At 47.6% G+C, this 23,906-nt stretch overlaps 1 protein-coding gene across 7 annotated transcripts in view; it reads left to right on the forward strand.

Annotated features, from left to right (window-relative positions):
* LOC146182824 (rap guanine nucleotide exchange factor 6-like) overlaps positions 1–23,906 on the forward strand; it is a 582,921-nt gene that overhangs the window by 198,813 nt on the left and 360,202 nt on the right. The window lies entirely within an intron of this gene.

Raw genomic sequence — 23,906 nt, forward strand, 5'->3', positions numbered from 1 at the left:
GTCGTAAAGGTTCACCTCTATTTTACGCAGCAACGAAATGGAACATTAGTTCGACCTGAATTGCTCGCTTTCGAGCTGTCGTTCAGCTTTTTATGGAAGCATGCGGTGCTTAGAAGGTGGCCTTCTCTCCTTTGTCGTTCTGAGATTTGTGCCTTTGCGCAGGAAAAATTTACCCGCAGGGAGCAATACAAGACACTGTTGCGGACACTCGTTCTACACTAAGATTTTTTAGTTTGCGCTTGGAAAGTGCGCCATTAGATTTTTATCATTTTTGCAACATTAGGCTTCTAAAAGCCAATAAGGAAATATTGAAATGTTTAGATGTTCGATGCATGGAGGTGTGCTTACAGTAGAGACGCTGAAGTGCTTTTTTTTTTTTTTTGCGCACTGGGATGTTGCTCACTGTAGTCTGCACTAGTTTTTGATGAACTTCGTTTGGTTGAATGCATTTTATAACCTTTCTTGAATTAGAGAGACAAAAGAAATGTTATGTGACTGAATGACTGTAAGTCGTACTCTGTCCTGTTGAAACGTTGGAGGGACTTTTTGCAGGCCTGGCTAGAATGAGTTCATGAGTGGCTGAATTCAAAAGTGTTACTTGCAGGTCCTTATAGCCGACGATCCCTTCGCCATAACTCATGAGACTTTATTGGTACTGCCAAGGTCTCACTTCTTATACCTCACACTACCACCTATACCGTAGTCTTAGAGAATAAAAACCAGCCAAGGGACGAGGACGAAGGAAGACGATGTACACACGGAAGCTGGAACTAACAACTGTGTACACACGGAAGCTGGAACTAACATCGTCTTCCTTCGTCCTCGTTCCTTGGCTGGTTTTTATTCTCTAAGACTATGTACCAACTGACCCAGATTTCAACCCTCCTTCAACACCTATACCGGCCTACTGTGCTACCATGGCGCGTTGTTGTCACGCGCAGATGCTTTGTGAACTATAGTTGCGGATGCGTGCTGTAACCTTCATGACACTGCACACTTTTGTTCGAAAAGAGTAAGACTACTGCACAACCGGATAAAGAGTTTTCATTGTTTACTCTGCTTGAATGCAAGTACTGCACATGTATCTGTGTCAGACCTCTGAGTTGTGTCAGAACGCCTAACCTCCACTTTACCCGACTATGCGACCACTCTACCCCGCACACAATGCCTATCGTTCGCACAGTGGAATGCGCTGAGAAAAACCTGTACTTATCATGCGGAATACCAGCGGGAAAGGGGGAGGCTGCTGTGGGCGACGATGAACGCGAGTACACGAGTTCAGTTTTCACCGCATCTCTGCTTATACGTGTACCCTGGCCGCAGAGAAGATCCCCGAAGACGCAAAAGTGCACTTTAGAGTCTCGTTTTCAAACACTTACCCGGAGGTATTATATTTTCGGCGGGGAGGAGTGACGTCACCCCTTAGCCTATTTTCTCCCATATTTCAAGGAACTCAAGTTATAAAGTAGGCTGTGTGCGCGGAGGCTACCGTGTGCGATACTTGAAGGAAGAAAAACAAAAGCGCATTGTAATTCACCACCGCTGGTTTATATAGCTCCTGGGAAACCCTCACTTATGCAAATCGATTCCAAAGTTGTTCCCGAATCTTCAAGGCGAAACGGCCCGGGTACATCCTGCGCCGTTCTTCAGTTTTGCTGTGCGGCGGATTTTCAGATGAATGCATATCTCCAGGCAGCGGGATAAACAAGCATAGAAGTAGGGCTTTTGATGGAGAGTATTCTTCGTCTGGGGGCGTAGCAGACGCATAAAATGGCAATGAAAGGACGAGGCGCTGGCAGATCAAAAGCGGGCGCAGCGCCCCTGTTTTTAACTCACGGAGGTGAAGAAAGAAAGGAAAAGCTGCAAAACAAAAACGCGAAATTGAAGTCTGCAGGAGTTGAGAAATATATTGCGAGTAGAATGGCGAGCCTGAAACGCTCCCTATTAAAAAAAAAAAGGTAAACAAACTATGATCGAATTTCAGGGCAGAGAAAGTTACGGGTTCGTACACGAGCGCGGCGGCACGCGTCCGTGCGGGCACCCATACCGGGGGTCCGGAACGAAACTAGGAGAATTGAATAACGTGCGCAGTACATGCGGCGACAAAAGGCAGTAAACACAAAATAAAAAGCCCGATCTAGAAAAAACATGAAGCGAAATCGTAAAGACAGCCTGGCACGGGAGGAGGGGCGGTGGGTTTCCTTGTGCGTTTGCAACTCTGCATCGTTGTGTTAGCGCAGGACGTATTTTGAGCAGAGCCAGGGCCGTGAAAGTCGGTGAGTGACCGAAGTGTTCCCCCACCGAACATTAAGCCCGATGACTGCTCGCGACACGAGTAGTCGGCTTCGAGTCTTTATGCTGCGACCGCTGCTGCCGTCACAGCTCTGGTGACCACTTAAGCTTTCAGCCGTCAAGCGCACACCACTGCTGAGGCCGGCTGCGCAACTACCGCTGCGTTCCGTACCGAACACCAGCCATGTTTTTCGCCAGGAGGCCGGGGAAAAGGGGAAGGCGGACGGGAAAGTGGAAATAAAGAATGGGATAAGAGGGAGAAGCAGCCGACCGAAGTGGCCGAGCAGAGATAAAATAGCGAGCATAATGGAAAACTGTAAGAAACGCGAAGGGGCCGAATGTGCAAGATGAGACTACTAGCTGACGTAAAAAAAAAGTGCCACCCGAAGAGCGGGTAGGGGAAGGAACAGGGAAAAAAGGGGGAGGTTGTAGCGTAAAGCCCGTGTCTAATGGGGTGGGGATAAATATCAAAAGGAGAGTATGTGCAAAAAAAAAAAACAGTAAATAAGGTATGGAGAAAGAGTGAGAAAGAGGGGCGTCCGAGCCAGAGCTATTTGCAGTCGCCAATTCCAGATTCCACGAGATTGCACCGCGCGCACAGTTGACCTGTCTCGGCGCCCGGTGCCCGCGGTCTGGTTGGCGTTGGCGCCAGGAAGAAGCTACGCGTGACCGCTGAGAAGTGCAGGCTCCTTGCAACGGCCTACGGGAGGGGGAGCGCTTGCGTGAGTCAGGGAGAAGCGGCAGCACGGCTGTGAAAGTCGGAAGGGAGAGTTCGGAAGGGCCTGCTGATGATTTACGGCCTCTCTTTTGCCACCGACCGAAGGCGGCCAGGGGCGAGCCTGCAGCGCTGGGTCGGCCTCTCGGGGTTGGAGCAAAACGAGAGAATAGGCAAAAATAAAAAAAAAAATCTTGAAAGTGATACGGGGAAAGAGATGGAAAGGGACAGATATAATAATAAAGCCTGGAGGTCGCGGAGGGGCGAGAAAACGCCCCCTACGCGCCAACCTAGTGGTAGCAGCAATGGCAGCGCGATTGCTGCGCTGAATGGCGCTGTGTCCGGGTCCTTCATCCACACATTCCCTCGGCGCGTGAGAGCCCAGAAAGCTACCCCTTCGTCCTCCCCCACCTTCGGCCCCGCTGGGATCGGAAGCGCGGAAATTGTAGAGCGCGCGCAGATCAAGTGCACCAGGCCGCCGGGACGAACCGATGAACTGGAGAGAGCTGTACGCGATAAGAAGGAAATCGCACATTCTGCACTTCTTTTTCGCAGTTTGTTACGTTTGACGGGCAAGCGAAAAGGTGGCGCTGAAGCTCTGGGCTATTTTGGCAATCTTTATACTGCGGTCACGTTCACTCGTTAAAGTGAATGGTGCTATTTGTCGCGTCAATTTGGTAAGAAAATGTTTCGAATCGCAGCAATCGAAATAAATGGCGTGAAACTCGCCTTGTGTATACTAAGCGTATTTCAAAGCATGCGATTGGTGGAAGGCCTCTCTTTAGAAAAACTAGGGAAATATATTATTATTCCCCTAGTCGTCAGTATACGCACTGAGGTAAGTACGTAGTCATAATTATTTTCGGTAGAGGCTCAAAGTAATTGGATGTGCTGAGCAGTGGGGGCTGGATTTGTTTTCTCTCTGAGGAGGGGGAGGAGGCGTTATACGTACCTGCACTGAGGTCTGAAGCTAACATCTGCGCTAGTGCAGACGAGGTTATGGTCTTTTCGTCATCTCATTCTTTATTGTATACCAGTTAAAAACGCTATTGAAGGATTTCAAAGAAACGTTAACGGCAGCAGCTCGACAAGTCCTTAAGTCACCACTGCGGTAAAAGCCGAACAAAATGACTAGGCAGCCAAGAAAAAAAGCATTACGAGGGTTCAACGCAGCTGAACCAATATTGAGCGAAAGCATTAGCTGCGGGTGACCGAGCGTTCTTCTCTTTTTCTTCTTCCTCAGACCACATATAAAGCCCCGCTTTAACCAAGCCACATGAACGTGCCTTAGTGGCCTATAGGTAGAGTCCCTAGAAGTATTTCCTAGTCTGCCGTCCGAGCGGGGTTCCCTACGGAACCGGTTGGCCGCTTCCAGGATGAAAGCGCAGGGGGCGCTGCACGCATTCGGAGCTTGGTCGCGTTGTATACGTGGTGCTGTGGCGGTTGTGCCGTACTGCGAGTCTGCGCCGCGCCGATCTGTTGGTGCCGTGGCAAGGCTCGTGCACCACGTGCACTTCTTTTCGTTCGCGAGCCGGAATGCGCGCAAATTAGCTAGCATGTGTGCAAGTGTGCCTTTTTTATGGATATGTGATCGCGTCATGTCCAGAAAACGGGGTAAGCGTGATAGCACGTGTTTCTTGCCCGGGTGCAAGAGCGGGTAGATCTCGTGCAAGGTGAAATGCTCTCTCTTCAGGACACCGAAAGACGCAGGGAAGAGGCAAGAGTGGGAGCGCAACATATCATGCGCGGCGGAAAAGGCAATAACATTGTTTATTGCCTCAGCTAGGGGATAAAGGAATATGTAAAGCAAAAATTAAAAGGCGTAATAAATGGAAGAAAATAGGTTGGCTGTGTTCTAATAAAGTTCAAGAAAGAACGATGATAAGGCCCTTGCATGCAAGCAATGTACGAAGAGGGGTTGCTCGGCGAAAGGCCCACTACCGTCAGATGCCGATATTGTCGGCTTCAGTGGCGGGCAAACCCACAAGTGGTTAATATCTTCCTCATTATTTTGTGAGTTGCAGACAGGAAATCCTGGACGTTGATATAAATATCGGAGGATCCGGATCGGGGTTGCCCTCACATTACTGTAACACGATGCTAGTGTCGACGTTTGTGAGGGACACTTCAAACCCTAGCTGCTTTATTGAGCGAAGTTTGAAGACAGGTAAAGATAATTGAGATTCCCCGGGATGTTACGCAACTCACGAAGGGTACCATCTCAACGCTGTTTTCTGACACTCCAAAATACTTGTTGCAACCCCTGCCTGTCAAGAGAAAGGAGCGCAACTTGTACGAGCAAAAACAGTCAGCAGGGAGACCTGCAGAGAAAGAAAAAAAGCGCACTGATCCTGAAGCATCAGTGGAGCCAGTTGAAGCTAGAATACAGCGGTGGTGGATCGTGTGACGCGAGCCTGCTCCAGGATTGCAGAAAGCTGCATGCCACCGCCACTGGGGACAAATGTCGATCTTTCTGATGTTGAGCAATTAACATTCGCATAGTGCCACTCAAGCGAGGACGAATCTCCGGAGGCAATCTACGCAAATCGGCGAGTTCTGTTCTATCGCAGTGACACAGGTGAAGCTGCCATGAATGCTGCTGTGTGCATTCGAGGAAACAAAGTCAAGGAGATAGCTGTAAAGTCTACAGAAGAGGTAATTAATCTTCTTCAGGACATTGCGAAACTCAGCTTGTGTCCTGGCAGCGGATTGAAGCCTATTACCAAGACCTTTCCCTCCTACAATGGGCGTTAATTAATTTGCGGCGAACTGTACCATTATTTCTGATGCAGCATGCATATAGCCTGCAAATACTTGCGAAAGTTAACTCAGAACACCATGTCAAGAAGAATAAAAAATTAAGAAACAGACTTCTATGTCTCGAGCAGTTTGTCGTACGAAGGACAAGGTGGCAAAGCTGGTAAAAGCTCTAGGTGAAATGAAAAATGAAAATGAACACCTTTCAAAGACAGAGTTTGAAAGAAGTGTTAGTGCCCTTCCTCTCAACTAACAGCTGGCTGTTAAAATATGTTTTAGAGGTTGCAAAACGCAAGTCAACAAAAGTGATGGCATACTCTGATGAGTGGCTACTAGGCTTCCTAAGCACCAAAGAATGCCTATCAGCAGTTTGCCTGAAGCGCGATGCGATTTGAAGGGCTCGGGTTCCCATCTTGCGTGCTTTAATTGTGCATGCATCCGAAAGTTTCTAGTTCTACATACGTGTTATAACTTAGCTAAACGTCCGAAGAAGTTAAGATGAAACTATAGCGTGAATGAAAACGCCGGCGACAGCGCTCTGTTGCTCGCACACATGGTCCTTGGAGCCTAGAATGTGCGTCTAGTATAGTCCTCCAGGCAAGCGCAGTTGTTTGCACAAAATCCTTAGAAGTCTTCATTACAATACGGCACGGCGGTAGCTTCAGCAGGATAATAGGGTATAAAAAGCAGCTTCGTTTTTACATCGGCTCAGAGGCATGCGCGCAAAACTTCGCTCACGAAAAAAAAAAAAAAAAAACTCGTATCCTTGGTTATGCCAACAACTCGGCTGCGAATTCAATATTACGACTAAACTGAAATCAAAGACTAAATAGCGGCATCGCATATGTACAAGGCACCTGACAATGAGCATGCAGCGAATGCATTTCGAAGCGCACGGGCGCGCGCGTCGTCTGCTCCGTCGGCAGTGGCACTCCGCTTCACCGCAGCGCCACCGCAGCGACCATTCAGCGGCCGCCTCCGTCGCGGCCGGCGGACGACAGACTAGCAATATTTGTAGGGACCCTACTATAGGGGTAACGTGAATGGCAGGGTCCTAGCAGGCTGATTCTGACATAACCGTCCCATGTGAAACGAGAGACCCCCAGCCCACATACATATAAAGCCCCGCTTTAACCAAGCCGTATGAACGTGCCCAGCTCTCACCCTAGTGTCACGTAGAGTGGGACGTCACAGCGTCACGTTAGTGCGGCCGCACTACGCCGACCGCTTGAGTTGGTAGCCCAGCTCTCACCCTAGTGTCACGTGGGGTGTGACGTCACAGCGTCAAAAAATAGTGCAATAAAGCAGAAACTAAACGAAAGGGTCGCGCAATACACATCAGTAGAGTACCTGTACAGATCGCACGTGTGTGTGTGTGTGTGTGTGTGTGTGTGTGTGTGTGTGTGTGTGTGTGTGTGTGTGTGTGTGTGTGTGTGTGTGTGTGTGTGTGTGTGTGTGTGTGTGTGTGTGTGTGTGCGTGTGTGTGTGTGTGTGTGTGAGAGAGAGAGAGAGAGAGAGAGAGATGGGTTTGGTGGTTGGAGGTTGCTTTATTTAAATCAGGCTACTGCTCCCAGAAGCACATCAGAGACCATATTTATCGTGCTTTACTGGGAGATTATTTTCAATGCCTATTTAGTTATATATTGTGCCACATATACATGTGTTTTACAAAATGTGTGCCGCATAGGACATTTGCGCTTCCTAAAGTGATAAAGGCTCACAAAGCGTGCAGAAATATTGCGAAGGGAAGACTGTTAGACCTTCGGATGCAAACTTTTCTGTGCGTATTGTGTAACAATTGTTAAACAATACGCTGTAACAACTTTCTGTAAACAATCCCCGGACTCGAGAAGTATATTTTGATTAACGCTGACAAACTGATTTCTTTTTCTTTATATCTCACGACTGAAAAGATTATTCTTACATTTGAGTAACAATAATCTCGATACATAATATGATGTCGAGGTGGAGAAAGCGACCGGTGCGACAAGAGGCCGGCATCGCGTGTGTGCGTCAGAAGCCAGAACCTCGATTAGAAACGCTCGTGCTGCCCACGCCAAATTCGTCCATGGGCTGGTATTGGCTGTGGGCGTAAACAGGAGCCTCAATCGATTCCGTCGCTTCTGGAGGCGCCTACTCGGTCGGTGTCGCCATTTCTTGATTGAATCAGAGATTCGATCTGACGTGTCGCCAGGATGGGCCCTTCTAAGGCGGGCCGCTCATTGCGCCGCGCAAGGCACTGAGGCAGTGTGTGTCTGCTTGTTTGTAAAAAAATAAATACAAAAAGCGCGTAAGAATCGAAAAACGAACATGGTGAGCCATTATCTCAGATCAGTCTGAAAAAGTTTCCTGAGGTCCGTTTTTGACCCGAAGTCATCTGGTTTGTCAGCAGGAGGACAATTAGGACAGGAAAAGAAAGTTTGTTTCGCCCAATAATAGAAACATGGAGCAATTATCGCAGGCAGCCGGCGGCACACTGCAGACTCGGTGAGGAAAAAAAAAAGCTGAAAAGAGAAGGAGAGATTTCATGTTGCTGTAATCCGTTCGGAGGCACACAATCACGTTTCTCCTGATTTCGAAACATGCGTGCACGTATACTGTATACCCTAATGCTAAGGACCTCGAAATCGCAATGCTGGTAGCAAGTCTGATGCACGGATTGCGACCTTTGTTGCGTCACTGCGAGACGGTCTGGCGTAACGACGATCTTAGTCACTCTCGTAATAGTGCTCCCGCTGTGCGCCTGTAGCGCTTGCTACTCAACCAGTAATTTCGAAAAGCGGCATGGTAATCGCGCCACTTACTAAGCGTGACACGATAACGCTGCGACGACTGTATATCATGCATAGTAGATGATATCCACATGTTTGCGGCGATGCATTTGGCAGCGCTTTAGAGCAAATAGCGGGCAGGCACCAGTAGGTTTTAATAATCCACGTCATTTTACAAGCCTCGATCTGTATGACATGCACTCTGTACTCCCCGTGCAGTGCAGATTTTTTTTTTTTTTTCACACTCACCTCGAATTTGTAACTTAAAGCAACACCAAACGGGGATACTTAGGCTGCAAGTTTGGCATCACACGGTAGCGAATGTGTTTTTCTTTTTACCAAAAGAAAGCCTTCATGAGCTAGGAAGTTGCGTAAAACCGAAGTACACGCGGCGCCTAAACTTGCGATTTCACAATACGTACTGCGGAAGGCGTTTTTTTCGACGAATGCTGTTCTTTCGTCAGTGGGCAGTTGCGGCCGGAGTACAGTAGCGCACCGAGCGTAGACCACAATGCAAACAGTCTGATAATTAAAGCGGCGCTAATCTGTGCTGCGCTTGAGAACCGCAAGCTCTACACGGCTTCCACGCTCTCTTTTTCTTGCCGGCGGCCGGTGAAGCGGTTTCCTCCAAACTTCAGCCGCCGAATCGTCTACATTCTCTAGGCTACGACTGGGCGTTACGAAATTGTAAAATGTTTCTTTTTTAAATGCATTACCCTCGTTCGTGGATTTCGTTGAGTTGGCTTTGAAGCCTTCTTCAATAAACAGCTCGAAAAAGAAATGAGAACTCGCCGCAAGTGGGTTTCAGTCCAGGACAGCCCAGGCCGAGGCAGAGATCAGCTCCCTATTGGGAACTGCGTTAGACCACATGCACTATCCGGTTTCTTCACGTGCTAAGCTGCCAGTCTTCTTCGTCGTCTTTATTTCGCGTAATGAAGTCGCGCTAGACACATTTATTAGGCCTCCTTCATCCTAATAAGCTGAGCTTAACGGGCCACAACGTGGCGGAGCAAAACTGAACGAAGCAAAACAGCTAAACGATGCTTCTGCGGGGCCATGGTTAGACATACTAAATCCCCGCTTATATATTTTGTTTCTATGCGAAGCGCGATGCGAGTGCGTGATCTTCCGCGTTTTTTTTTTTTTCTTGCGCTATAGAAAATTGATATATGCCTTGAAATCTACTGAAAAGCATCTAGAAAGTACTAAATTGACGAAAAAAAAAAATTCTTACTGTGGGTAATCACGCCTGCCGTGCGCGAAACGGCGGCACGCAAGACAGACTGCAAGACAGACTGAATTTTAGCGCGCCGTTCATTCGACTTTTTCTGCGCTAAACCTGTTGCATGCAGGTATATACGGCATGCAGCTAAATGGCGTTAACGATACACGTAGTGTACTTCGTCCAGAAAAAAGAAAGCCAATCTTTAGCGTGGCTAAACCTAGTATAAGGTGCAAAAGCACTATTTCGGTCTTGGCGGATGGTAAGTGGCATTGTTCGCTGTCCTCTCGCCATCACCTGCCTGAGGCACACAGGTGGACGAGGAGGATCGTGGTGTACACGTTGTGCAAGTTGCCGCGAGCGTCACAGATATAAATCCCCGCTCTAACGACGTTGCCTGCACGAGGGGCAATGTGTAACCATGCATTCTCCTTCAGTGGGATGCCAAGCGGTATAGTGATGGGCTTAATTCTGGACAACGTGAAAAAGACGCCGGCTTTCATACTTTTTGAGCTTTCATGTGACGCAGAGTGAATGAAGGAGCGTTGCCCGACAAAGTATATGTAATGATGTCCGTAACGTTTCTTTTTTCTCAGGTGGCAGCTAACGACATCAGTCAGTGCTTTATGAAATGCTTCCTTTTCACGACCCTTCAATGCACTTCTCGACAGTTTAAGCAGTCATTCTGCTGCGTCTACATCCCATTAACGGCGCATGTGCCGTCTGTGGACGTAGAACAACTTCAAAGTCCAGCGGCGGACTCTTTTTTTTTTTTGTTTTTTAACAACTTGGTCAGTATACAGCGCTGGTTAGTTTCAGAAGATTCGAAAACGGATGCGGCGGAGCAAATAAATTTTTAGAGCCGCGTAAGAGCAGGAAGGCGCAATCGTATACTTGTCACATCGTTATACAATATTGAATACGAAGGTGCAAAAAACGGAAAACTCGGCGACAATTATGAGTGTGTAACGCGAATGCTTGAACGTTAGCTCAACAGCGGGCGTTATAGCAGATAATGTGTTTACATTTATGTTCGTTTTCTTTCTTTTTCGCAGTCAGAGCCGGCGGTGAATCCAAACTTACTCGGGACTGCAATGATACTCTCGGAAGCAACGCGCTTTGAAAGATCGTGCACAGCAGAAGAAACAATTAATCTGCACGCCTCCTTAGACGCGATGGTTAGAAAGCTGAAACATAAACTCCGCTCGAACACGATAGCACGAACCACCTTCGCAGGCTGACGAGTTCGAAGCTGGGTTTTGCCTCCGAGAAGGCACAACGGACGTTTGCGAATTCTTCTTGTAGGCGGGGGACACTTGTACTCATCCTTTTCCGGTAGTGGGTTTCGAACTAGCCACCTGCCACAGTCCGGTGGTGGGTTTCGAATTAGTCACCTGCCACAGCCGAGTCGAACTGCCAAGCTTCTAGGCCATCGATCGCCTACCACGTTGTCTTCTTCTGCCATCCTCCGATTTTCGTCCCTCCTCCAGAAGCCGACGGCGACGTAAAAGCGAGGAGCGAACTGATAACAGCTAACGCTCCGAAATGAACGCAGAACGCGTACGATGGGGCATGCTTTGGTTCGAAGTTCAGTGCTGTACCAACTTTCCCCGAAATGAGCTTTTATTAAATCCGTTTGTTCTTTCGCTGCCTTCAATGCGTAAAAAATTACGCGCACCAGTACACTACATTTTGTGAGATATAAAATTGAACTTACGTTCGCCAATACACACTCTGCCTAGGGAGGAGCATAATACGCTTGTTAAACCTACGGAATTGTTGCGGACGCCAATACCTTTCCACTTAAGCTTATAGTGCGTCTGTAAGACGTTTGGCACTGTTGAGCATTGGACGCTGGCAATTTTAGTGCGTAGCTATAATTTCTCAGCACAGTACAGTGCAGGACATTCCAGTGCACTCTCTACGCGCTTAAGGGGCACTAAAGAAAAGTATCAAACTAAGCAAGACGGAGAGAACATTCCTCGAAAAGACTACCGAAGATTCTTTTTTTTTTTTTTTTTTGCGTGAAAAGATGACTAGGTTGCCGAGAAAATTGCAAATAAAAATTCTGAAACCCTTCCACGTTAAACACGCCGCGAAAAATGAACTGTAGTGACGGCATTTTTTAGGAACTCCGTGAGGTTATTGAGGGAAGCTGCTGAGTACATGACAAAGCATTGATCGCACTCGCGCTCATGCTGTACATCGACGACTGCGACGCGAGCGTGTGGCCCTCGGTGCGTTGTGTGCTGTCGTGAAGTGCACACGTGAGCTTCGAAGGGAACCTGAAAAACATGTGCACGAGTCGCAGCCGTGTTATACCATATTTCATTCAACATATCTTATCTGAGCGAAAACGTGCAACAGCATTGCTTCACAAAACAGCGCGCTGCGCTGTCGATTACCGCGATTTGGTTGACTAACTTTGCGCGCCCCGCCGCGGCGGTGCACTGGTTAGGGAGCGAGATTCCTGTGTCCAAGGGTACGGGATCGAATCTTGGCCGTAACGGCCGCTTTTCGATGGAGGCGAAAACCAAGGCGCCCGTGGGCTGTGCGATGTCAGTGCACGTTAAAGAACCCCAGGTGGTCGAAATTTCCGCAGCTTTCCACTACAAAGCGATTCATAGCCTGAGTCGCTTTGAGACGTTAAACCCCAGAAACCAACCTAACTATGCGCAGTAGGTATGATCGTAGACGACTCTCGTGATTGGTCATGCTATGGTCGTTGATATTTCTACGTTCCTATATTGCTTCGTGTGGATTGTAAGTGGAAACAAGCCAGGGTACGATCCGCCCAGCCGTACCGTATGTCAGCTATAGCTGCCGGCAGGAAATGCACGCGTAATATTAACCAGCGCAAGCCAGTTAGTTGATAGCTTTAGCTCGAGAGCACCACTTCGCGAGGTCTAACAGGCTCACCGATTCTGTGCGTCGCCAAAATGGCCCCAGTTAGCTGTAACCTACTCGGACTTCCCTATTGCGATGGCAGGGCGAGATTGTAATCCAGCATTTTAGTACACTTGGATGCAGAGTTACACCTGAAAGGCTCTATACTGTAACCCTTGAAGCAGCGCAAAACTATAGCCCACGCTACCTCAAGAGTGAGTGTCTCCTACAACCATCCTATGATTGCCGCAGCGATTTTCGGCCCACTTTTACGCAGGCACATTCTTTCTGTGTTATTTGTGCACATTCGCCCCATTGCTTGGTTAGTGGCAATGGCGGCATTGGCAGCGCATTTGGCCGCATTTAGTTGCGAAGGCTTCATTCCGCATGGCCTGCCGCATGAGTCGGCCCACCCACTGCTCGAAAGCAATTGCTAAAGAAGGCTTCGTCCGTTTTGGACTTGCTAATTTTCCCTCTTTATTATATATTGCTAATGAGGAAGTATGTTCGAACACAATCAATGTCTGCGTTTATTTTTTTTTATTCTTTTTTTTTTTTTTTTTTTTGTTAGATGTACAATCAATTTTTCGAAAGCACAGGACTGCTTACAAGCTAAAACGCAGCACGAACGGCGCCTTAGAGGATTGCTAATTACGAGGCACCGGCTCATCTTGAAAGGCGGACTGAGAAGAAAGCATAGGTGAAGCAACTTTTCAAATAAAACATTAGAAAAGAAACAATGAGCGACTGTGCTATTGCCAAACCTCACCATTACCAAAGTCCGGACCTCCTCCTCCTCCTCCTGTGTGGACTCTGACTACTCCGTTAAAGCAGCGGTCGACTGTGTGTGTGTCTTTGGTCCTCATTTGCGCGTATCGCATCACAACCGCAGGTTTCGCAACCACCTAAGTCAACTTGCACGCATCTGTAAGAAGGAACTCGCTAATTGGCGTTCGCGACAACAGAGTACGATGCGCCTGCTACGACCGCGGTCTAAACATAGCGCGTTGCAAACGGCAGTCGGTTGCGCAGTCACGGTCTGGGGAGATTCCTCGACCAGGGACGGCGGCGCTAGAACCCGCAGCGCACTGGCGAAGAAAAAAATCTGGACTTTGGCACTGATAGTTCTTTCTTCATCCTTCTCTGACGGCGGTTAGTTAGTTGCCTTGTCTCTCTCTTGACGACAGAGCCATTAGCAAGCAGTACGGCTCACGAGGACGAATACACCGGATTTGAATGCTATCCTATGCAAGTAGCAAAATTACGTTTAAAAATGAATTAAATTATATTTCTAATTACTTTAGTACAAGTATCGCGAATGTAATAATTATGTTACAAATTCATCATCATCATCATCAGCCTGACTATACCCACTGCAGGGCGAAGGCCTCTCCCATATTTCTCCACTTAACCCGGTTCTGTGCTAGCTGCATCCACTTGACCCCTGCGAACTTCTTAATCTCATCCGCCCACCTAACTTTCTGCCTCCCCCTGCTACGCTTTCCTTCCCTTGGAATCCAGTTTGTTACCCTCAGCGACCATCGGTTATCCTCTCTTTGCACTACATGTCCTGCCCATGTCCATTTCTTCTTCTTAATTTCCACTAGAATGTCGGTAACGTGAATTATTTCTCTGACCCACTCTGCACGCTTCCTATCTCTTAATGTTACCCCTACCATTTTTCGTTCCATAGCCCTCTGGGTTGTCCTCAACTTAAGTAGAGCTCTTTTGGTTAGCCTCCACGTTTCAGCCCCATAGGTGAGTACAGGCAAGATGCAACTGTTGTATACTTTCCTCTTGAGCGATACCGGTAAGCTGCTAGTCATAATCTGCGAGTGCTTGCCAAATGTGCTCCATCCCAATCTTATTCTTCTTGTTACTTCCTTTTCATGGTCCGGATCTGCGGTTACTACCTGTCCTAAGTAGACATATTCGCCTACTACTTCCAGTATTTCGCTACCTAATGTAAACTGCTGTTCCTTCCCGAGGCTGTTGAACATTACCTTAGTCTTCTGCATATTGATTTTCAAGCCTACCTTTCTACTTTTCCTGTCTTGGTCATCAATCATTATTTGCAGTTCATCCCCCGAGGCAATGCAATTTCATTGATTACAGTTACTTCTAAAAAAGAGATGTGGTTACTTTCACATTGTTCTCTATTGGTCATTTAAGAATTCTTTACTGCATCGCAGTTGGCCTTCAAAGTGGGTGTCACAAATTTGCCCCGCATTTAGGAGTGTCTTGGCCATGCTGGACAGCTGCTCTGATTCGTGGGTGAGAGCAACCCTACGATTGGAAAATTACTGATACGATTGTTCGTCCAGCAATGAGGTTTTTGTCGCTGGATGTCGCAACATGGGCGCACAGGCAAGAGTACTCATAACTTGGGTGTCTCGCGCTGATAATGTCGCTTATTTTGCCCTTGAGTTAAAAATGACTCTCGAAAATCCGGTCACAGAAGCTCGTTTTCCCGAACGCTCATGGCCACGTTTGTCACATATTGCAAGCGACTGCGGGCCTCGTGCACACAATGTGAAGTAGCTGACATGAGGAGACTCGCTTGAAGCTGTCGCTGTGGAGCCATGGGTGCAGCGCCTAGGGTGCCTCGATGCGCGCGCCCCCCTCCCCCGCTCCGTGAATAGGGCGCGCGCATCAAGGCACCCTAGCAGCGCCTAGAGTCACTGGCAGCGACCTGTACCCCTCCTGGCGGCTGCATCGCGTCGGTGTGTTGTAAGAGTTGCACGACATTTCCCTTTTACCAAAGCTATGGCTAATGCCCGTATCACCGCTTTTCCATGCCGATTGGCCAGGACTGCTGAGCTTGTTTGCCGCACGTTTTTTATTTTATGTTTGCTTTCGAGGCTCCCAACTTTGCTAACTTAAGATCATTAAGCATGACCGGCAGAGACGCAAGACTACATTTTGAAGGAAAGTTTGGCGGTACTTCTTCCCCGAAATGACATCACAACACCTAGAATGCGTTATACAAAAAACGGTTGCTTCACAGTTTCTGATACGAAATCGTGCACATATTTTGTCCGACACGTTTTCTGGCGTGATTTTGACACGATATAGCAATTCTGGACTACGGCGACGGATTTTCGGCCGAACGAGCCGAGTACGCTATCGCGGAAAGCTGAGTTTCGTGCATGCGTCCCACAGATTTTAGGCTTGTGTACTCCGCAGCACCTTACCTTCCCCCCCCCCCCCCACCGGCCGCTACCCGTACCTGGCTTCAAATAAGAGACCCGATTTGTATTTTTTTTTTTCAGTACGTTAAGAATGCTTCGGAGCGAGACACCGGTCGTGGTCTTTGTGCCCGAAAAAATACATATATATGAAGTTTTCCTCAGCACGTGTGTGACACTGCAGGCCGCTACACATTACCACTGCATCCCGTGTCCCCCGATTCACTCCCTTTGAGAAAATGAACTTCACTGATGGTCGTGCGGGTGAGTTGTCGCGGGCACCCCCACCTTCTCGGCAGCGCGCTGCTGATGATCGGCCGCCCCGCAGCGTCGGGCTGATTAGGGGGCGTGTCTTGGCGCCCCACCACAGCTTTCCGTTCCACCGTAATGGAATGATGCGGTCGCCGGTGTCAGACCATGCCACTCTGCATCGAGGCTGGTGAAGCGTGTACCGCATAGGCGCGCGCGTAATCTCCGCACTTGTCCCGACTGCCTCTGATACAAATGTGGAAGAATACCTCAAGACTTGAGCTGCTGCATTTCACTTCACGTGGGTGCCTCACCGACGTAATTACTTTCTTCGAGTCAATTTCCTTTCCCTAAATTTGGATCTCCAATAATAGGCCAGCCAACCGTGCCTGAATACTTACCGATATCGCTGAAACTGAGCTCCTGCTCCGGATGTGTGGACAGGGGTATATACCTATGTGCCTCTCACCGAGCGGCTCCATGCCTGAAGAGGACACGACCACCTAATCACCAGCGCCTAGTTACTGGGTTTAAATAAATGTTTTTTCCTCCTCCTCCATGCGCACAAAGCAACATCGGCCATTACTGACACCGCAAGCAGAAAGTGGAATCCTCTAACGACCTCGAAATTCCATCGACAGGCTAAGGGATAGCTTGTCAGAACGAATCGCACCTCGCCTGTCGATTAGCTTTTTGAATACTTTCTCGTCGTCCAGACTTCCTCCACATATGGTGCCTTGGGATGGCCAGGGAAGGTTCAGCTGCGCATCGGATGCTCGAGAGCAAACACGGTACACGCGCGGGCACTTTCTGCCGCGGAAATGAAATCGACAAAGGCGGGGTCGAGACAGGCGCTGGTCATTACAGCGGGGGAACGCCACTGGATGGGCCATACCTGAGCGAAATAAGTCGTCGGCCTCCCCGTGCGATGGCGGCTGCATTTCGCACGCATGCACGAGTGACGCGTTCCTCGGCCGTGCGCGGGAATGGGGCGCACGCTTCTGGCCCCCTGATCGGGAACTCCTGTGGCACTGGGAGATGACACTTGGCGCTCGCATGCAGAGGGTGATCGGCTGCGTTATGTCAATTGAAAAAAAAAAAATCTAAAGAAGAGCCGCAAAAAGAATATTATAACGCTATCTAAATGCGGTCACTTTAATTGAAACAAATTTTAGTCCTATCCTAGACAGCGCTGACTGGCCAGTTGAGGCCATAAATTTGGGATGACTACCTATTCTCATCCGAATTAGGGTCACTGAAAAAAAAAATAGTAGATCTGTGAAGTACCAACTCCCAATACGGAATATCTTGTGCGACACATTTTAACCACGAAAGTAAACAAAAAATTTTATATTTAAAAACGTCAAATATGGCTGACCTATAATAAAAGGGAGCACATCTCGAAACGACTGACTTGCGAAAGTGTAAGAAAGTAAAATAAGAACGCGCGTGTTTCATTTTATGCATGGCTGGCGTTCCAATCTGCCTTGGAAGCCGATAGTTTTTGAGACGGTTGCAAACAAGCTGCAGGCTTGGTAGGAAAAGCATGAAGGTCCAAACCTTACTCTTGACGGATTCACGGGAACGATAATGTCCCTGTGCAGACCTCTCATTAGTGGACTCCGAGATCTTCTCAGTAGAAGGTGCCATTTATCCTCTGAATACGTTCCCCGCGGGGATGGCTAACTGGTCAGGGCTCTGGACTGTTGATCCCAAGTACGCGAGCTCGATCCCCATCACTGCAGCCGCTTTTTGATGGAGGCGAAAACAACCCCCCCCCCCCCCCCCCCGTACACTCTGCGATGTCACTTGAGGTTAAATAATTCCAAGCGGTCGAAATTTCTGGAGCCCTGCACTGCGGCAGTCCCCTTCATAGCCGGAGTCGCTTTTGGACGTTAGACAACATAAACCGAATGTCGAAACGTGTTCGGAAGTTTATTCTTCACATTTTCGCTATACGCGCTAATCCGCGAACTCTCATTTTTCTGTCTTGCGCATTGATAATTAACAATTACTGCGTTGATTTTCGGGTATTTAGTGCAGTGTGAATTTCCAGATTGTTGAAATGTTTTTATTGCGAAAGCAATACTCTAACAGCCAAAGCGAGACTTCGGGTGGCCGCAGCTACGCCGTTAAGAGGCGTAGCTACGGTCGCCTCATAAAAAAAAAAAAAAAAAAAAAAAAAAAAAAAAAATCAGCCTGTCATGACATTTGAATTCCCGTTACCCCTATGCCACGGGCAGGAGCTGCCAACCCGGGTCGCTCCTTTCATATGGGAGGGTGATATCAGAATAAGCCTGCCAGAACAGTTTGCATTCTCGTTACCCCTACGATATACGCAAGATACGTTCATACGGCTTGGTTGAAACGTGACTTTATATGTGGGCTGGTAGCTGACGCTCTCGCGTCATACCCTTAAAGGGTGAGCTTAAGTGTCCCCAATAATGTAGCACCTTACTCTGATAGGGCGTGATAGCGGAATAATGTAACACGCAAAAGAAGCTTCCGCCGTTGCTTTCGCAATTCAACTAGGGTTAACTAGAGCTAAACCTGAAGTAACCTTTTTTTTTTTTTTTTTTTTTTGTCTGCGTTTGGAATCATTCTTCCAACATAAGCCATATACCGACTTCGACTGCTACTTCAGCTAATGTTTGCTGGCAGTAATGCGAAGCGCTTTCCAGGAATGTAAGTGATCACGCAGGCGAAGTTAAGTATTTTGCTCCTCCAGATTATCTACATTATTCTATACTAGGAAGAAGCATGGGGCCACCAGATGGAATAAGAGTAAAAAACAAAAAAGTGAACTGGCAGTATTGCGCGTCTGTAAAACCTGTCATTTTTCATTTTCGTTTCTCGAAATTGAGGGCTTGTAGGAGTATTTCATACTGCTTTTTTTTATAAGTATTTTCTCTACATTATTTTTCTTCACCCAACGAACCGCGCTTGCTCCACGCTCGAATTTACACAACGCGGCCGGAATGGTGCCGCTGCGTGGCCGAAATAATAAACGCCATATTTTATTCCTTGCACCGCACAACGCCCACGCGACCGCCGCCGCCGAGTTCCCAGCTCACGTCCCAATCATCTGCTGAAAGCGCACTTCGCTGCTGCGCCCCGCGTGGTGGAGGAGAAGGCGACTGCTAGGTAAAAAATCGCGCGGCAATTTGCATAACTCGCGTGCTCGCGGCGAGATATAGAGCGCATTTGCAGATTCGAAATCGAATTTCCTATGCTGAGCTCCCCCTTCTGGTCTCTTCTCGAGTTTATTTCCTCATGCATAAGCAGCACACACGCGCACGTGCATTTCTCACCTCTTTGTTCTCCATAATTTCGGCCACAGGTGCAGCGCGGTGAATCCCTGTAAGGAGCCTCTGTTGATACAGACCTGCGGTCTGCTACGAGTCTCGGGGCCTGTTATAAGGCAAAGTGAAAGTACAAAACTGCGAACGATTGTGGACGCCGCTGCAAGACCAGCGAATAATGCCGACTTGGCGCCGATGCTGCCGGGGCGCTAATTTGGCCTGGAATTAAGCGCACATCTCCCGCACTGCGCAAGCGAACTAAGTGAATTAGGTATTGTGCTAGCAGTGTGTGGACGTGCCACGTATCTGCTCACGCGCTCTATATACAGGGAGTGCATTGTGCCGCAAGGGCATTCATTCTCTTTGAAGGTCTCTTGAGGATAGCACGGTACCTTTAGAAAAAGTTCACCGCACTAATGGAGAGGTTGGCTCTCGCGCAGTTACGAACGGACCGTTACTGGTCTGATTTTCAATGAGCAAAAGTTGAAGTTTAATTTCTTTCTGACAAACGACCTGCTGCTACGTCGCACGACGTAGAAGGAAGTCTCTACTCCTCCTTAGCTTGTGGAGAAGTGCATTAAAGCGGAATAAATACTGCAATGACAGCAACGCTCGTAAACAAAGCAAGCATTTGGCGGAAGCTCACCCGTGTATATCAAAGAGTATGCATACACAAAGCGGAAGCAACTCACAAACTTACAGCTTGAAGAGAACGCACAGCAGGAAATAAATGTGCGAAACCCAAGTGACGTACTGGACAGAGGGCACTCGAATGGATTTCATGTCTACACTGTACTGTATTGCGTCACCGCGTGGTTTGAGTTATGGTGCTATGAAAATGCATGGTTTTAAGTAAACCGGGATAATTAATTGGTTCACACATACGCTCCCGCCGTTCGCGCAAACCTATTTTCTCTTTCTCGTGTCACAAAGACGGGTGTTTTCAGAGCGTAAGCCCTACTATACCACGTCTCTCAAGGTCATTCATTTCCGCCTCCATGACCTTGAGCTCACTCGAAGCGCAGAGCGCGCAGCCACTACTGGGACACTAATTCGTGACTTCCACGACAGGCGGCGGGCCGGACTAATGGTGTTCTCGTAAAGAGGGCGTAATGGGAGACGGGCAGCCTCTGGCACTTAAAGGCTGCACTAAAGGCCATTTCGCTGAGCACAAAAGATGCCCTGAAGACCCATCCAACCACAATGAGACTGAGACGGGTCGCGAGAAACGACGGACCAAGAATATTCAGGCCAACAATATCGCTTACATAAATATGCGGGAAGGAAAATGAACAGTGAAGTGGCTTGGAATAAAGCAGCAGATAGAAGTAGCGGGTACTGCGATATATGGATTTACAGAAACGTACCTTAGGGATCTCGAAGAAGCTCCGCTTATTCCAGTTTATTGTTGGAAAGGTTGAAATAGACGAGGCGGATAACGCAAAGGGGTGGCGTAGAAGTGTGGATTAGACATGGACTTTCTTGGAAGCGAGTAAACAGGGGATGTGGGGAGCATGTATGGGTTAAATGCAACATGGCTGGCAAGGAAGTACTGTTACAGTAGTGTACTTGTGGGAAGGAAGCAATAGCAGGTCGAAAAACGAAGCTTTGATGAAATGTCTATCGGAAGATATCAGGGTAATGCGAGGCAAAGGGGGGATACTCATATTAGGAGATATGAATGTTCCCATAGAAGAATTGGATGGATTTGTAGACTGCTCCGGAAAAATTATGTTGACATTGTGTGAGCAGCACGACCTAATTATTGTGAACAGAAAAGTAAAATGTGATGGCATATTCACGTGGCAATCTGGGGTTTCTCACTCCAGCATTGATTATTGTATAATGATGGGAGGTTTATATGAAAGATTAGATGTGATGAAAATAGACGAAGAAAGCATAAATAGGTATTGGAAGCGACCATAAGCGGTTAGTGGTAAGGTTTGCGTAGAGCGGGAAGGATAACGCTGGACGACAGGAACGTGACGCACATTGCGAATTTCGTTATGTGAACGACAAAAATTGATGGCCATATCAAAAGAGGTAGAGAAGCACATAAAAAAAGAAGGCTCAAAGCGGTCATGGACGTGTAATGAAATGGTACAAATAATTCAGGCGGAAGTAGATTTGGTGCTAAAGAAAACCCAGTGGAGAGGCAAAAAGAAACCAAAATGTTGGTGGGACGCAGATGTTAAAGAGGCAATAGTAAGCCTTCAAGGAGCTTCCAGAGGCCATCGAAAGGGAAAAAAAAAGAAGAAAAAAAAGAAACAAAAAAGCATAGACCCTTGCTTGAACTTCGAAGCGGCCGATGGCTAACACTCGTGAAACTTAGTTCAAAGATAGTTGAACCTCTACCATTCTTTTTGAGGTTGTTGAACGAAACTACGCATTATCGCGGCGTACATTCTGTCAGGACATCGCGCGCGTGCTGGATAATATTACATTTCACAAAGGATAAATTTGCTTTGAAACGCACTGCTTTCTTCTGCAGTAAAGGTAGTCGAAACTTTTGAAGGTTCCATGTGGGGCACCTGACGAGCATAAGACCGCAGTACAATTTTTAATACAACGCTAAGGCATGTCGAGTCGCTGCCTCTGATCCGGGCACCAGGAGAAGAAAGTTCCCTTAACCGGTATTGTGTAGCTATCGAAATTAGCTTTCCTTTGGCTTTTCTATTTTACGCGATAACGTTAGTCCCGTGTCGCAGAAAATCTGGCGCAGGCGTTGCCGTTATTTTCACGCGAAAATCCTGATTGGTCGAAGGGGTCATGACGTTAACCTCGCGCCGGCATTCGGAACATACCACAATGCTCACTTGAAACGCGACATCGCACGTGGAGAGCAAGTGTGACAAACGTGGCTTATAATGCGAGTTAAAGGCCGCCGGGTCTCTCGATTAATTTAACTCTATAAAGTAATTGATTCCTCTAATTGATTTTCAAGGAATTGATTTTCAAGGAAATTAGGTTTCTGACGAAATCCTAGCCTAGTTTTATTTTTGTTATGGTTGTGAGCCAGGCACGCTAATAGGGCACTTAAGACACGCTTGTGCGACCTAAGAACAAGCAGGATTTATGTGTCCGTCGTGTGGTCTCGTACGTAGAGTGGTATCGTATGAATTATGCTAATGAGTGGGGATGTAATTAGGGAAAACTACCGGTCGTCATCGCTTCATACTCTTAACATGGAGCTCAGGTATCTCCTTAGTCTTGCTTTTGTTTTTGTTTTTTGCGTATCCCTTTAGTTTCTCTTTTGCGTGCTCAAAACCACTGGAAAAGGAGTTTTATAAATTTCACCATTAATTTACGAACTCGTGGGTTTCACCAGTCTTCGGCAGATGTAGCCAAGTCGTCTCGCTCGTAGTCTATTCCTACGAGCTAAACAACGACCACCGTTACTACACAGGTTTTCTCGCCAGCAAGTCGGCTAACGAGTTTCAAACGTGCCTTGCGAAATGTTTCCTTAGAATGATTTACACGTAATGTGGAAGCATGCGTTCATACGGGACAGGCTAAGAAACTTAGGCGCAGGGTGGGCTCGGAACGCGCGCTCCGTTTGCGCAAACCTACGGCGAAATACGCAGAGTAACGGCAAAACGTCATAGTAAGAAGGTACAGCTGTGAACAAAAAATATAAACGGAGCACGTCATTGCCCGCCGCGATGGTAAGATGACGGAGTACCCGGGTTCGATCCCGACCACCGGCGGCTGCGTTTCAGCGGAGGCGAAACGAAGTGGGGTCCATCTGCTGTGCGATGTCAGTGCACGTTAACGATCTCCAGGTGGTCGTAATTACTCCGTAGCCATCTACTACGGCTCCCATTTCTCTCTTTCCACTTTCACTCCCACCTTCATCCCTTCCCTTACGGTGCGATTCAGATGTCCACAGAGCAAGTGTGACAGATACTGCGCCTTTCTCTTCCTGTGAACCAATTATTATTATTATTATTATTATTATTATTATTATTATTATTATTATTATTATTATTATTATTATTATTATTATTATTATTATTATTATTATTATTATTATTATTATTATTATTATTATTATTATTGCGTTATTCCGTTATAGAGGCAATCATACGCACCAATTTCCTATTGGAAATGAGGAAACATGGTTTGTCAGTGAGAAGGCTTATCTGTCTGCTGTTAGCCTGTGCATAGGACACGACTGCCAGTTTTACCTAGGCGATGCCTACACAATTTTACAAGGTGAAATACGTAACTGCACCTGTACACTGCACCGGACAGCAGGAGTGGTATCTCATAAGCACGCATCACATTTCCTCCAATGCATTGCGCGGAACGAAGGAAGCACGTACCCGCAGAAATCAAGAGATGCACCGCGATTGCGTTTTCATTAATACGGACACAGCTAACCTAAAGAAATTACATGACAAAACCAGCTAACCAGCAACAGGAAGCCTTTGGCGCTGTTGTTATTCGTAGCCGCTACCCATTTGGAGTAAGAAGGCGAGGATGCGGCCTCACCATCGCACGCAACCATCTTCTCGTTAGCAC

This window comes from Amblyomma maculatum, chromosome 7 (assembly GCF_055883805.1).
Source record: "Amblyomma maculatum isolate TAMU_Amacu chromosome 7, ASM5588380v1, whole genome shotgun sequence".
Taxonomy (NCBI): Eukaryota; Metazoa; Arthropoda; class Arachnida; order Ixodida; family Ixodidae; genus Amblyomma; species Amblyomma maculatum.